Here is a 15,494-nt window from a genome sequence, read left to right as displayed (position 1 = left end):
ATTCATTTGTAAATGGTCATTTGCTCAATACAGCCCAAAATAATATGTGACTGGAGAGAAATTTTCCCCACTGTACTTAAAATTTATAAAGTATCAACTCCTGCCATGTAATCCAATCTTAAATAAAGTAACTCAATATTATATTTAAAATATAGTCATGCAATGAGAGCTATACTGAGCTTTTCTAAAATCCATGTCTAGTTATGAAGGTTACTGGTGTCCTTTAGCAAGTAGCTTTCTCTCAGTCTTGCATATTATGACGAGTTGTTGTGAGCATACAGTAGAATGTCCATATATTCCATCCTGGTCTCACTGGGTAAGACTTATGCTACATTTGGACATAAACCACAATTAAATATGATTCACAGAAAACTAGCCTCCCCCCTTCTTCTCCAACATGGCAATGGACGTTCTTGCTTTCATTCTTGATTAACAACAGCTTGTTGTGTTGGCCAAACCTGACAAATTGTGATTCATCTTAATGATGCTTTGTTTGAAATAAGCCAACTTCAAACCATAGTATATGAAGCTGGTATATGTTTCAACAAACCATAGAGTTTATAGTTCAGACGTATCACTAAACTGTGGAAATTACTGGCAAGGTTAGATTTAGGGATAGGATATAGTCTGTCTCCATATGTGAGCTCAATGGTGATGGGGTAACAAATATAGTTACGTGTGTGGTTCTATAGAAAGGAAAAGTTTTAATAGTCCATGGTTTTCTTGATGTAACATAGCATTTTGAATTCTGGAAAACATCCTGAAAAGTCCATGTCTGGCATAAGACACAAGGGCATTAGACATTCTGAAAAAAGAGTTGCAGCCAAGCTTTTACAGAAGTGTTTCAGTAATGTGTACATCAAAGAGACACTCCTGCATAGCAGGTAAATAACATGGAGAATAATTCAGTATTTAAAACACTGAATAAAATCATTTACTGATTGAAGTAATAAGACCAATGCTTTCTGTTTCCCAATCAATCGTCAGCGAGTCCACACACAGCTGACATTCATATTGAAAATATAATTATAACCCTGCTTTGCTGTAAACCACAACATCATTTTGTAACGGATTATTTAAATACAAATCAGTTTGGGAAATTGGTTTTAAATGTCTAATCTATTTTGTCTTGCACCCCAGCTGCAGAATTTACCAACATCATAAATGCAGGCTGAAGGAATACGCACAAAGATTTATTTTAATTCGACTGGAAAATAGCCAGCATGGTTTTCTCATTAATAATAAGTGAGGTGAGAGCTTGTTACATACATCACAATATGCCTCATCATCATCAATATATACGCCCCTATTTGGACAGAGAGAACCTCGCTTCAGTAGTTCATGCCCTGGTAACCTCTAAATTAGATTACTGCAATGCGCTCTACGTGGGGCTGCCTTTGAAGACGGTTCGGAAACTGCAGCTCATGCAGAATGCAGCGGCCAGACTATTAACAGGGACCAGACGGTCCGAACATATAACACCGATTCTGGTCCGCTTGCATTGGCTGCCTATATGTTTCCGGGCCCGGTTCAAAGTGCTGGTTCTAACCTACAAAGCCTTACACGGCACAGGACCACAATACCTGATGGAACGCCTCCCCCGATATGAACCTACCCGTACACTAGGCTCAACATCGAAGACCCTCCTCCGAGTGCCTATTTTTTCCAATTTTCACTGGGGCCACAGTACATGAGAAAGGGAAGTTTAATCCTTCTCTTTCTAGTCACAGTCTCCACAAAAATCTCTCCTCCCGAGCATAGTATTTACCCTTCGGGGGAAAAGTTCTCATTAGCACTAATAGGACCTCTCCCACAGGGTAATTTCTATGGCAGGGAGAGTTTTTTCCATGATGATCATGGTTGCAGGAAGAAAGGACAAACCTCTCCTACTCATATGCCGTAATCCCAATAAAAAATTGGTTCCATCAGATTATCTATCCATTTAAAAAATCCTCAGATGATAATGCATGCTACACATTTAACATATGTGTAGCTAGGCCCTGAGCTCTGTACTTTGAGAACTCGGTTTAGGTTGTAGTACGAGCCTACCTAAGGATGTCAGCTGACCTCAAGAGCCAATCCTTATCCAGCAGGCCTTATAAAGCCTGACCACAGAGTTTGTTCTTTAGTCTAAGTGATTTGTTTTAGCATGTTGTCAGCATAAACAACTCTTCTCCAACTTTTATTGTTGCTTGGGAACTTGACCTCATCTTGCCTTGGACCATATCTCTGCTTCTGATATATTCTATCACCAACTCTCCTGTATCTCTGAATCCTTGAATTTGCATGCCTGAAACTTGACCTTTGCCAAGGGCTGACAACTGTATATTTTTTGTAGTAAAACAAGAGGGGATGAACTTGGGTTTACAAAACATGGGAACTACACACATGCACTCATGAGGGAACTGGTATTGTCTATGGCTCCCTGTCAAGTGTACTTTCAGTGGCATATCCAATTGCCACTGTGCTTATGTGAAAAAGCCTCCATAGAGCAGCAGACTCACATCTTGCTCCACTCACACTTACGTGTCCTTATCTTATTTGATTTGAGAAAGTGGTGTCAAGAATAGCTAACTTTGGTCAAGCTGAAATGGGTCAACCAGAGAGAATTCTGGGAGTCTGTGAATCCCTGGGACACCCTACTAGGGGAGATCTGCAGCTCAATGTCAGACAGACAATTTGCAACCTTGCAAGAAGATGCAACTGAACCTTAGCTGTTATCCCTTATCAGCTTCCTGAGATCAAAAGTCAGGAAGAGGGGGTGTTGTAGATCAGGACCCCTGGGTGATGCTGTCTAGCCCCCTTATCTTCAAAGGCTTCAAAGGAGTGGATCACGGCAGGGGCGGAATATGGCTATTTGCCACCCCCCTCCCTGTGGACCAAGAAAAACCATAAAAATGAAGGATATTCCTTCAGTTGTGGTTCCCTATTTCCATCTACTCTACTCACCTGAAGCTTTACAGAAAAGAAAAGCCATTTGGGGACCAGGCTATTCTACTGTGAGTATAGGATCTTAGCTTAGCAAGCTCTTTGTTATATTCTTTGTCTGTATTGAACCTCTCACCTTTGTCATGCCAATGTATCTCCTGTAGCCGGCTGAGGGTGATTAGCTTTGAGGAAACAATTGCTGCTCTCTTTTTGTATATACCTTTCTTTTCTTTTAAATAAACTACTCTTTTATAAATGGTGTGTATTGGCTTGAAACTAAATGCAGTTCTTGATCCCTGAATGCCACTGATTACTGATAATTACTGTGGGTTAATACCCTTAGAACTCACGAAGCTCTCTGAGATCCCCTTGCTCAGAGAAGGAAGCTGGAAAGAGGGGTGGTGGCAGTTCTACCATTGATTTAATCCTGAAGGAGGGATAGTTTGCCTGAGAAGCAGAGACCCAAAGGCCTGTTCTCAGAAGCAAAGAATCCCCCTTGGGTGTTGAGGACATGGGACCCCAGGAGGACAATTCTTTGACAAGTGGACCAGAGAGACTGATGTTGGATAGCAATCAGAAGAGAGAAAAATTGAGGAGGGAACTCTTCCAATTTAGTTTTGCAGTAGCTACTAGCATAGCTGTTATTTTGCTATCATCTGAGATGAAGTGCTGCTAAAATTCAAGCTGAAAATTTGCTGTATGAATTATTACCATCATGTGATTGTATGGGCTGCACAATGAGAAGCCTCGTGAATCCTGCTCTGAACGGGACAGCTAGTAAGTAGAAGGCTTCCTTCAGGAGCTAAATTAGCTTTCTTGCAGTTCTTAAAGTTCTTTGCTGAGAACTGCCAGCTCAACACTCAGTATGAGAGACTGTGCTAGATTGCATGCACCTTAATAGTACAGCATATGAGAACTTGGATAATAGATATTGGCAACAGCAGCATGAGAACTGTGAGTAATAGTAAAAACAGCTAGGAAAATATCTCCATCTGATGTAGACCATTAAGTCTTCTCACATGAGATGAGCTCACTGTCTCATGCTCTGCACCTATTGTTTAGAACTAGGGAAGCTCACTAGTCAACTACAGACCTGAGCTATTTCTCATGAATTCTGTCTACTAAGCATTGTCTAAGCTTTGTGAAAAACATAAACATCCCCACAATAACCCATAAACAGCAGGTGTGGCTGATTAGCATCCAAAGTATAAAAAGCCCTGCAAAACTCACATTGGAAATCAGTGTAGCAGATCCAAGCTCTTAGGACAGTGTGCTGAATGCCAAAGCTCCAACTGGGGTCCATTCATTGTTGTTCTGAAGGGTTCCCGAACAACAGAAGGCATATAAGATTAACTGCTTTGCTTCTTGTATCTCTATACTTTCCTTAGTAGTTAATAAACCTGTGATTTTTCATCCCCTGTGTTGTTATTGTACCCAAATTTGCAAAAAAATATTAGCCTTTTACACTTTTACACTATAAATTGTCTCTGGCAAAACACCCTCCTATGCAAGAGAGCATTCATTCATTCATTCCATTTATATACCCCTTATATTTAGATAAAACTCTTAAGCAGTGTACAGCATAAGTCAAACATCTTAAAACAGCAGATACAAAAAACTACAATTGATAAAGTACAATTAACTGAAAAAACATCCTCTTTGGTATCAACATATAGTATAAACACTGCATATAAATTTAAGTACAAGAAAAAATAATAACATAGCAGACTAAACAAAATATCACCTAGCCTTAAAAACAAAACAAAAAACAAGTTAAAAAACAAGCATATTTTAGACATAGTAGATTAAACAAAATCAACTTTTTCAAAAATCATAATGCAATAAAACAAAACAATAACAGCCAGCCCCCTTTATAACAAAATTTCATCTAACTACAGTTGAAAATAGATATCATTTAGTTTACTCAAACACACCCTTACAAGATCAATACATGTTCAAACATACCAACATTCCAAACAAACACACTCAAGCTTACTATTTTAACACACCTCAAATCACATTCTACAAGCACTCACATAATTCAACCTCACATCCTAAAAACACACACTCACATATCTATACCTTTGAGAACCACTCAAAGCTACATACATGCAGCCAAATAATGCACACACACACACTGAATAAAACATCCCAAACACTCCCCCTCGTCCCTCACTCAAGGGGGCAGAAACTATCCCCACCAGGCTCTCACCCTGTGGGTATATAGAAACACTTTTCCAACATAGTAAGCAATGACCCTTCCTTCATCTCTCAATTGAGGAACAAAAATCATTCACATATCAAATTTCACCCTAAAGAAGGGCAGGCTTTCAATCACAAAAAATTGTCAGTTTGTACGTCTTTTTACAGCACTTGCGGTGATGATTTTTCTTGATGGGGGATGGATTCCAAACTGACTCCAATATGACTCCAAGTGCGACGCTAAGTGCACACTTAGTGTAGTGTATTGGCCCTCCAGGCTTGCCATACCAGGAGCTGCTAGTCAGCCCCAGGCTGTGGCAGTTTCAGTTCCAGGCCTGCCTTACAAGTAGCACCATGCCGTGGGCCTTGTTCTCTGTATATAATTAGGTATAGTAAAGTTCTTGTTATTGTTAGATCCTCTGTGTGGCCTCTTCCTTCATGATACTTTTCACTGGTGATGAGGATGGGATACTGAGGCACACAAAGTGTTTTCTTCATGCATTAGAGGCTTAAAGGGAGAGAACATTTCTCCTTAGACTGGATTAGGACATCAGCTTGGGCCTTGTGGAAACCACTGCAAAGCACTCCAGGTCAGTGTGTATTTTGTGGAATATGGCCACCCAAGGGCATCTTGAAGAATTTAACCCTGCATATCCCAGCAAGTGGAAAAGTTATGCAGCCAGGGTGGAGTTTTTCTTGGCAGCAAATGGCAGTACAGAGTCAATAGATGTGAGAAGTGTCAGGTTTCAAGACCAGCTCCACCACATGCCCCAGTGCACACATGGGAACCGACAAAAACGCCATGGTCACAGCTTCATATTGATTTTGCAGGGACAAACTTTCTTGATTGTTGTTGATTTATACTCCAAATGGTTAGAAGTGGTTCCGGTATTGTCAATGACATCTCGTATTGTTATCAAGACTTTACACAGGCTTTTCACAACACATGGGTTGCCCAACACCATTGTCTCAGACAATGGGGCCCAGTTCACATCCGCGGAATTCTGCACATTCCTAGATAATGAACTGATTTGGCATGTCACTTCAGCCCCTTTTCATCCAGCAACCAATGGCTAGGCTGAGAGGATGGTCAGGACAACAAAGGATGTATTGAAACGGATTGTAGAAGGTGACTGGGACCGACTCCTTGCAAGTTTTCTCCTGACACAGCATATCACACCTTGTACTACAACCGGAAGGAGCCCAGCTGAGCTATTAATGAACAGGCGACTAACAACTCTGCTTGATCGGTTGCATCCTGACTTGACCGAGGACTGACCAAGGCAGTCTGTTGCAGTTCAAGAACCTGCACGGGTATTCACCCCAGGTGACCTGGTGTATGTCAGGAACTATGGTGCAGGTGAAACGTGGATTCCTGCCACTGTGACCCAAGCCACAGGCCCATTGTCCTACAGGGCTCAAACACCAGATGGCCATGTGTTACGTCGACATGCAGACCAGATGAGAGGACAAAGCCCAGCTCCATCAGTACTCTCTGAGGGTGCTGGAATTACTCAAGTGGAAAGAGAAAATGAGCCAGTGGCTGCTCCTGATGCCAGACAAGAGCACTTGCGCCTGGACGCTGAAGTGGACCAGCATGAACCAGAGCCAAATGGGGAACTAGGGGATGCACCATCAGCTTCAATGCAAAATTGTCATTGATCGACCCGCACCAGGATTCATCACAAGTATTTCAGGACTATGAGAGCTGGGGGGAGGGGTGTAGTGTATTGGCCCTCCAGGCTTGCCATACCAGGAACTGCTGAGTCAGCCCCAGGCTGTGGCAGTTTCAGGTCCAGGCCTGCCTTACAAGCAGCACCATACTGTGGGCCTTGTTCTCTGTATATAATTAGTTATAGTAAAGTTTTTGTTATTGTTAGATCCTCTGTGTGGCCTCTTCCTTCATGATACTTTTCACTTAGTATCACACTTTGCGTGATGCCAAGACACATGCTGAGGCATTGCCTCAGGCAGCCCCTCCCCTTTATATAAATGGAGCAGAAGAAAATATGGCAAAGTTGTGGGCAAATGGCAACAGCTGCAGCAGAGTCCTTCCAAACACACAAACCTTTATAACTTTTACAACTCAGATTTTAACCAAATGCAAAATGGCTGAACACCCTATTCCTTCACACCCTCTAGCATCAGGAGGAGGGAGAGGGGAAATCCTGGAAGTTCTAAACCTCTTCTCCTTTGATATTGTGTGGCACACCTCAAAAGCCTGTTTTTGTTGGGAGGACTGGATTTCATTAATTTATGAGAAAAGGTCCAGCCAGCAATGCCGGACGGACTTCCGAACAAGCTCTATCTGATTAATGCGACACGTTTATCTTTTCTTCAAAGAGAAAACGGACTAACAGGCAAGCACCCTTCTTTCTATTCTTTTTTTTACTTGGTTTAAATTGTTGCAGCAAAAAGAGATTTGTCAAATGAATCAGCTTTAAAGAACTTCTGGGTGAGCTATAACTCTTCTCTGTTATTCACGAAATTAACAGCTTATCTCTGTTTCTATTGCAAAAAGCTGTCCTGGAAGTGCATTCTAAAGATATAAACAGAAGAGGGATTTCTATTCTGAGGAGAAAAAAATAAAAAATATGAACTTTGGAACATTATATTGTCTGGGACTATTCTCTTTTTGGTCTATTTTATTTTGACGAATCTGCTTCTTCACGACGCCACTAACTGTTTTGATGCTGGGAACTAAATTTGTTTTGTATTCTTGAACATAGAGAGATAAGGCAGGCTGCTCTGTTTATACTGTGATGTCATCAAGCCTGGAATATTAACCCAATTGTTGCTGAAATAAGAAGTGGTTCTTCTTTATTTTTGTTTTGTTTTGTTTTCGTGCTTTTAAAAATGGCAATCAAGAAAGTGGCTGAGAATCTGGAAGTAATTATGTTTCAGAAAATAATGGATGAGATTGAGACAACGAAACAAACCCTGCGACAGGGCGGTAAGGAGCTGAAAATTGAACTGAGCAAAATGATGCAGGAGCTTAAAGAAATAGGGGATCCTGTGAGAGAGGAGAATGAGATCAGAGATGAGAAAAGAAAAAATAAAGGGAAGATACAAGCCCTGGAGATTGGAACAAATGTGGAATTGGAAAAAGATCTGGAGTTTATGGATATTAGAAATAAAATCTACTGTTTGGAATTTAACGTTATCTCTGAAGAAATTAATGAAGATATTAGAGATAAAGTTATCAATGGCTTGGATAATTTTCTGGACTGGAATGGTGTGATGGAGCTTGATATAGAGAAAATCTATGGAATTAACTGCAGCCATGTGACAATGGAAAAACTCTCAAGAGATGAGCCAGTGCATTTTGTAAAAAAGAAGAACAGAGATATGACTTTACAACAATATTTCAGCAACTTATTCAGAATCGATGGCAAGAAAATATTTGGGATAGAGGAAATTCCCATCAGACTCTTATTATATGACTATGGCTATGACAGCAAGATTATTATGGAATACTGATAATGGAAGATTGGACACTGAAATTACTGGACTTAACAGGACTATTGAAGATGGAAGATGGAATTAATATGGATAATGGAATAATGGCTATTGAAATTATTGGACCTAACAGATTTTGATGAGATGGATTAATCGATATGTTTATTTGGACTATGGTTATGACAATAAGATTATTATTATTATTAACGAGATGGATTAATCGACATGTTTATTTGGAGAAAAATTGATAGATATATTTCTTAAAGAATTGAAACCTCTCTTTGACTTTTTGTGGAAAGAATAAAGTAATGTTTATGAGATTTGATGATTAATTAAGATAACTACTGGAGGAAAGTGATTTTATAATATAATTTAAGAGACAGGATTGTTATATATTGTAGACCTATAACTGATCTGCGACAAATGGGAAGTCAACATTTTATTTTTTTTGTTTAATCATTTTGGTTTTGTTTTGTTTTTTGTCTTTGAATGTTTTATGATTTTGTTTTGTTTGTTTTATGAAAATTTGAATAAAAATTATTATAAAAAAAAAACATATTGTGTGGCACAAATAAATTTCTGGAATGACCTGAATACACTTCAATAACTGTATTTGTTATGCTGAACACAATTCTAGCATGATCTGGCTTTTTTAAAAAAAAAAACAAATCCTCTTGCTTTTCTGTTTCACATTGTGTGGTACTAAAATCTGGGTGACCACAAGCTATATTGAATTTTTATTGGTTTCATCTCGTTCAAATTGGGTGAATATGGAAGACACTAAATCAATGTGGGGGAGAGGAAAAAGATTTGATAACCTTCAGCTCTTTGCCATCCTTACTATTCTATAATTGTGTTCCCCACAAGAAACTTATTTCACCATTGTCAGCATTAGTAGAAACTGCCGTTATCTGCAAGCTATCTATTCTCATGGTGAACAGTAATAGAAACAAGGAATCACACAGTGTTACAGAAATACTTGAAAGCATAACTTTGCCTGATCTCCTTCAGCTTTTTCTTTTACAAAAATAGTGTATCGTGTTTTATGACCCTTTTTTCTGATAAGATTTCATTGTTCATCTGATAGCATCTAAACTGCTAAGACTACAGCATCTCCCAGCAATTATAATTGGAACTAGATATTTTTGCGAATGTTGATCAGGGAATGAAATGCTTAAAGGCTATGCTGTAATGTTGGTAACAGAGTTGAGGACACTGCCTGAGAAGAGCCATTGTGGTGTAATGGTTAGAATGGGAAGACTTGAGTTCAGATCTTCACCCAGCCTTGAAAAAAAACACCACTGGGCAACCTTCAGCCACTCGTCTTTCCCCCACCTCTTTTCTTCTTCTACCTCAGCCTAACATACTTTAATAGCTATCTTGTGAACTTGATATGAGCGACAGGAACAATGTATACCACCCTGATCTGAGGCCTGGGTTCATCTCTCAAGATCCCTGCCCAAATCTTTGAATGTTCTACTGCTGTGCCAAAATCTGCCCTCCAATTTTTCACAGCTTTTTCTCCCCTGTGAAAGAGGCTTCAATTTTTCTGCCTCATTCTCAGGACACTTTAGAATGACTTTATAACTTCATGAGTGCAAGGTTGAGCTTGCTTTATCATTTATTTATTTTATTTATTTATTTATTAAACTTGTATACCGCCCCATAGCCGAAGCTCTCATTGTGAGGTAGCTGAGGGTGGTGTGGGTGTTTCCCTTTCCATTGAAAATCTATCCAGTGTTCGGCAGCCTCCACAGTTGCCAGCACTTGATGATCTGAAAAAGTCACATGGAAGTTACCTTGCGATGTCTTTGCCCAAGTTTTAATTGAAGAATAGGAAGTCAGGGAGGCTGGCATACAAGAACCTGAGAATGCTGCACTGATTTCTTTAAAAGTAAAAAAAATGCACTTAAAGAACAACAACAACAAAGAACGGGTGTCAGATGCATAGTAAGCTGACTCCCAGTCTTTCCTCTGCTTACAGGAAAGTCCAGCTGAGCATGTCATGAGGTTTTCAGGAAACCTGGGCACCCAGGAAGGCTGCAAAGTGCAGATCACCAGAAAGATGATTTGCATTTTATTGAAGCACATGACACTCACAAGCAAGTTTTGTTCATCTTGAAAGTAAGGTAAGCACATACACACACACACACACAAAATCCCTGCTCCCCACCCATGAGAATTTCAGTGAAATGTCCTCTCCCTTTTGATAATTTTCATATGCAATTTATTTCCTCTAACTGATAGGGAATGGTAGAAAAAATGTTGGAGAAATTTTCAGCACAATAGAAAATTCCATTATTATTATTATTATTATTATTATTAAATTTTACTTATACCCTGCCTTTCAGCCAAAGGCGGCTTACAAAGAAAAATACAGGTATAAAAATACAATATAAAAATACAATAAAATACAATAAAAGCAATACAATTTACAAAACTTAAATTAAATAACAAATAATATTATAATAACAAAATTAAATTATGACTATGTTGGCAATACCTAATAATAACAAAGCATGTTTAATTGAATTCTTACTGTTAATTCATCTAGTCCATCTTAATTTTCAGTTACAATTAAGTCCCCCAGGATGTCTCTATCTTCAGAAGGGACAAAAAGGAGGAACCTGGGAACTACAGACCAGTTGGCCTGACATCAATCCCTGGGAAAATTCTGGAGAAGATTATAAAGTGGTTGATCTGTAAGCACCTTGAAAACAATATAGTGATTACTAGAAGCCATGGATTTGTTAAGAACAAATCCAGCCAGACTAATCTCATTTTTTGATTGGGTAATCTCCCTGGTAGATTGTGGGAATGTTGTGAACATAATATATATTGACTTCAGCAAAGCTTTTGACAGTGCGCCTTGGTATTCTGATTAGCAAATTAATAAATGTGAGCTGGATGGAATAACTACCAGATGGATCCACAATTGACTAAAGAATCGTACTCAAAGAGTGCTTATCAATGGTTCCTTCTGAAATGCGGGGGGGAGGGAACAAGCAGGGCTCAGTCCTGGGCCCAGTGCTTTTCAACATTTTTATTAATGATTTGGATGACGAGGTGCAAGGAATGCTTATCAAATTGGCAGATGATACAAAATTGGGACGGATAGCTAATACCCTGGAAGACAGAAACAAAGGGATCTTGATAGGCTGGAGCATTGGGCTGAAAACAACAGAATGAAATTTAACAGGGATGAGTACAAAGTTCTACACCTAGGAAAATGAAACCAAACGCACAGTTATAAGATGGGAGATAATTGGCTCAACAATACTACATGCGAGAAAGATCTTGGAATTGTTGTTGATCACAAGCTGAATATGAGGCAACAATGCAATGTGGCTGGAAAAAATACAAATGCTATTTTCAGCTGAATTAACAGAAGTATAGTTTCCAAACTGCATGAAGTACTAGTTCCCCTCTATTCGGCACTGGTTAGGCCTCATCATCAGTACTGCATCCAGTTCTTAACCCTGTACTTTAATAAGGATGTAGACAAACTGGAACAGGTTCAGAGGAGGGCAAGGATGATCAGGGGACTAGAAACAAAGCCCTATGAGGAGAGACTGAAAGAACTGGGCATGCTTAGCCTTGAGAACAGAGGACTGAGGGGAGATATGATAGCATTCTTCAAGTCCTGGAAAGGTTGTCACACAGAGGAGGGCCTGGATCTCTTCTCGATCATCCCAGAGTGCAGGACACAGAATAAAGTGCTCAAGTTACAGGAAGCCAGATTTCGGCTGATCATCAGGAAAACCTTCATCACTGTTAGAGCAGTTTGACAATGGAACCAATTATCTAGGGAGGTAGTGAACTCTCCAACACTGGAGGCATCTAAGAGGCAGCTGGACAGCCATCTGTCAAGTATTTGTCAGCTTTAAGTTGGATTTCTGCATTGAGCAGGGGGTTTATTTATTTATTTATTTATTATTTATTTATTTATTATCTTTATTTTTACCCCACCCTATTTTCCAAACTGGAACTCAAGGCGGCTTCCAGATAAAAATACATATAATTAAGAACATACAATAATCAAAAATAAATAGAATTAAACTATTTACAATATTAAAACCATTCAAACATACACTTAATAATAATACACTTGGACTCGATGGCCTTATAGGCCCCTTCCAACTCTATGATTCTATGTACTATGTTTGTGTAAAGAAATGCTACCCAATATATTTTCCAAATGCATGTAAGCAAGCATGCACATATATTTTGAAACCCATCTCCTTCCTGTTTTTCAAGTTCTGGCCAGGGATAGCCCTGCCATGCAGCAGGGTGAGGAAACCTGCTTCAAGTGGCACCATCAGGAGGAAGTGATGAAGGCAGGAATTAGGGTCTGAATTAGACCTTAGACACTATTTTCCAGAAGATCTTTTCTGATGAAATGTCTGAGATTCTCCCTCTTCTTTTTCTCACCCCTTTGCAAACTTTTTTCCAAATATTTTGTAGAGGGGCACAATTCCAAAAACACCCTCAAGAGTGCCCTGGAATTATGGTAGGTCTGGATACAAAATGGTGGCCAGGCTGCCAATACAGTTGCTACTGCTCCTACTTGCAGGGGCAGCAAAAAAGAAAACCCTCCCAAATTCTGAGAAACTGTTGGAGAATTTCTCCTCCCTCAGATAAATTCAGTAAAATGTCCCTCTGTTTCTCTATCGACATATAGGCTGAAGAATTCTGAGCACAGCTCTCATCTGAATGGTGCTGTAAGATTTAAAGGTTGGTCCTAGCAGGCCAGGGGAGTGTCACCATTTGCACTTCATGTCAGACAGGAAAATGTCTTGGGCCAAGCAATGGTCAGACCAAAGTCTGGAGCTAAATACATAATTCAGGAGCTAAGACCACAGAGAGTGTGAGCACTGATTTCTTTAAAAATGAGACATTCCTACCTGCAGGCTTAGGCTAGGGCTCTCAATATTGTTTCCAAACTACTGGGGCATAGCCAGAAGCCTAATTGAGAATCCTGAAATATAACCCCTTTAAAAGAAACCTGATGTTGCATTCTCATGTGAATTAAATCAGACAACTGAATTTATCCTAGAATTTATAACTTGTGAAACTGCACATCATCTCAGCGGAATTGTTGAATAGGCCAAGGGCGAAGACTGCTGGTGGTGTACTCTGCAGAGTTAGTTGTTACAGCAGGGCCCCGCTTTACGGTGTTCCACTTTCTGGCGTTCCGCTGATGCGGCAGCTTTCAATCGGGAAATTCCCCGTTTTAAAGCCGATTTTGCCATTTTGCGGCATTTTCGCGTCATTTTCGCGCGATGCAACCCATTAAAGTAAATGGGTTCCGCTTTATGGCAATTTCCGCTTTATGGCGGGGGCCTGGTCCCTAACCTGCCATATAAGCGGGGCCCTACTGTATTTATTTATTTTATCCCACCCTTCCTCGCAAAGGAGCCCAGAGTGCCTTCTTCCACATTCTTCTTGCTGCATGCATGTTAAGCTCATCATTGAGGGCCCTTATTTGAATGCCACCACTCATAGCAGTGAGGTAGGTGGTGACTGGAGAGAAGACTTTCTCAGTTGCAGTGGCCCAGATCTGGAACATTCACACCTGGTGCCTGACCTTCATGTCTTTTTGGTATCAGGTTAAAACCATTTTATTTTCCACAGCCTTTTCATTTTGGCTGTGCTTTGCGTGTTTTGTAGTGTTTTAGCCTACTGTTTTTTCCTACCTGCCATGTTAATTTCACTGATTGACTTATATACTGTATGTTTCTATTATTTTATCATTATGATACCTGCTGGTTTGTCAGCCACACTGGGAATAGCAATACCAAAGGCCGACATAAAACTTTGGAATAAATAAATAAAATAGGGTGAGATCACAATGTTGTGTGTGGGTGTCCACTCATGCAACAGGGCCTCTCCTTCTTCTCCCCTTATGGTCCCCATGCATGCAGATTTTGGAGGTGCCTAGGAGGTTGGGGGATACAAGAGAAACCACAGTGGCATTCTACAAGCAGATTTCCATTGTACAAGCGGGTGGACCTCATTGGATGTCACCCATAATACAGAAGTGGTTGACCTAAGCTACAGTATTAGTTAACAATAATTAACGTCAGTGGAACTCACACTGATTCATTATTCATGTTATTGTAAATTAAACTATTAAATGAACTCAATAGTTTTGGCAAAGAGACAGTTTGACAAACTGTGTTATATATTGTGAGCCCTGATAGGAACAGATGGAACTATAGCAATACTTAGCATTTCCATGGACTTGTTGAGTGTTCATAGCCTTTCATACACCCGCAATAATCTTTCCAACAGCACTGTAAGGTATGCTAATTTATCTTCACATTAGAGGCTAATTAATAGCTAAGAAAATGGTGGCTTACATAAGGCCATTGAGTAAATTTATGTAAGAGATTATACATGAATAAGATACTTTCCTCTCTGCAGCTCACATTCTTAGCTGTTATACCACACAACCTCTCACCCTGATGTCACTAGAAGTGATAAGAAGTGGTAATTAATTAATTAATTAAACTAAATCAGAACATACAACCGCAGAGGTAAGGTTGCTGGTCTACAGAGGTCGTAATAATTCACAAAACCAGCTCCAGTACCAGTCACAATCCACATATTATTATTGCATAAGTTACAAGAACAGAAGGTGATTTTTTTCCATCTGAACAAAGAGCATTGCCTATGGAAACCACTAATACCCAACATTAAAAAATACCAATGCAGAACATGAGCGTGAAGTGGAGTGATCAAAGACTCCACAACTGCCACGACCTCACCAAAACATCGTTTGTGGGATTTACAAAAAATTGTGTTGCACATTGGGATGATGTTCTTTATTTGCTGTCTTGTGTTGTGAGCCTTTGGATATATAATACTGTGTAGTTCTTTGATCTTTTCTCCATAGCCATAAG

At 39.7% G+C, this 15,494-nt stretch overlaps 1 protein-coding gene across 1 annotated transcript in view; it reads right to left on the bottom strand.

Moving 5' to 3' along the window:
- The window catches only part of LOC133376648 (contactin-associated protein-like 5), a 314,949-nt gene that overhangs the window by 161,043 nt on the left and 138,412 nt on the right, over positions 1-15,494 (bottom strand). The gene's annotated exons all lie outside the window — the stretch shown is intronic.

Source organism: Rhineura floridana, chromosome 2 (assembly GCF_030035675.1).
Source record: "Rhineura floridana isolate rRhiFlo1 chromosome 2, rRhiFlo1.hap2, whole genome shotgun sequence".
Classification (NCBI taxonomy): Eukaryota; Metazoa; Chordata; class Lepidosauria; order Squamata; family Rhineuridae; genus Rhineura; species Rhineura floridana.
This window is presented reverse-complemented; position numbering and strand designations above follow the sequence as displayed.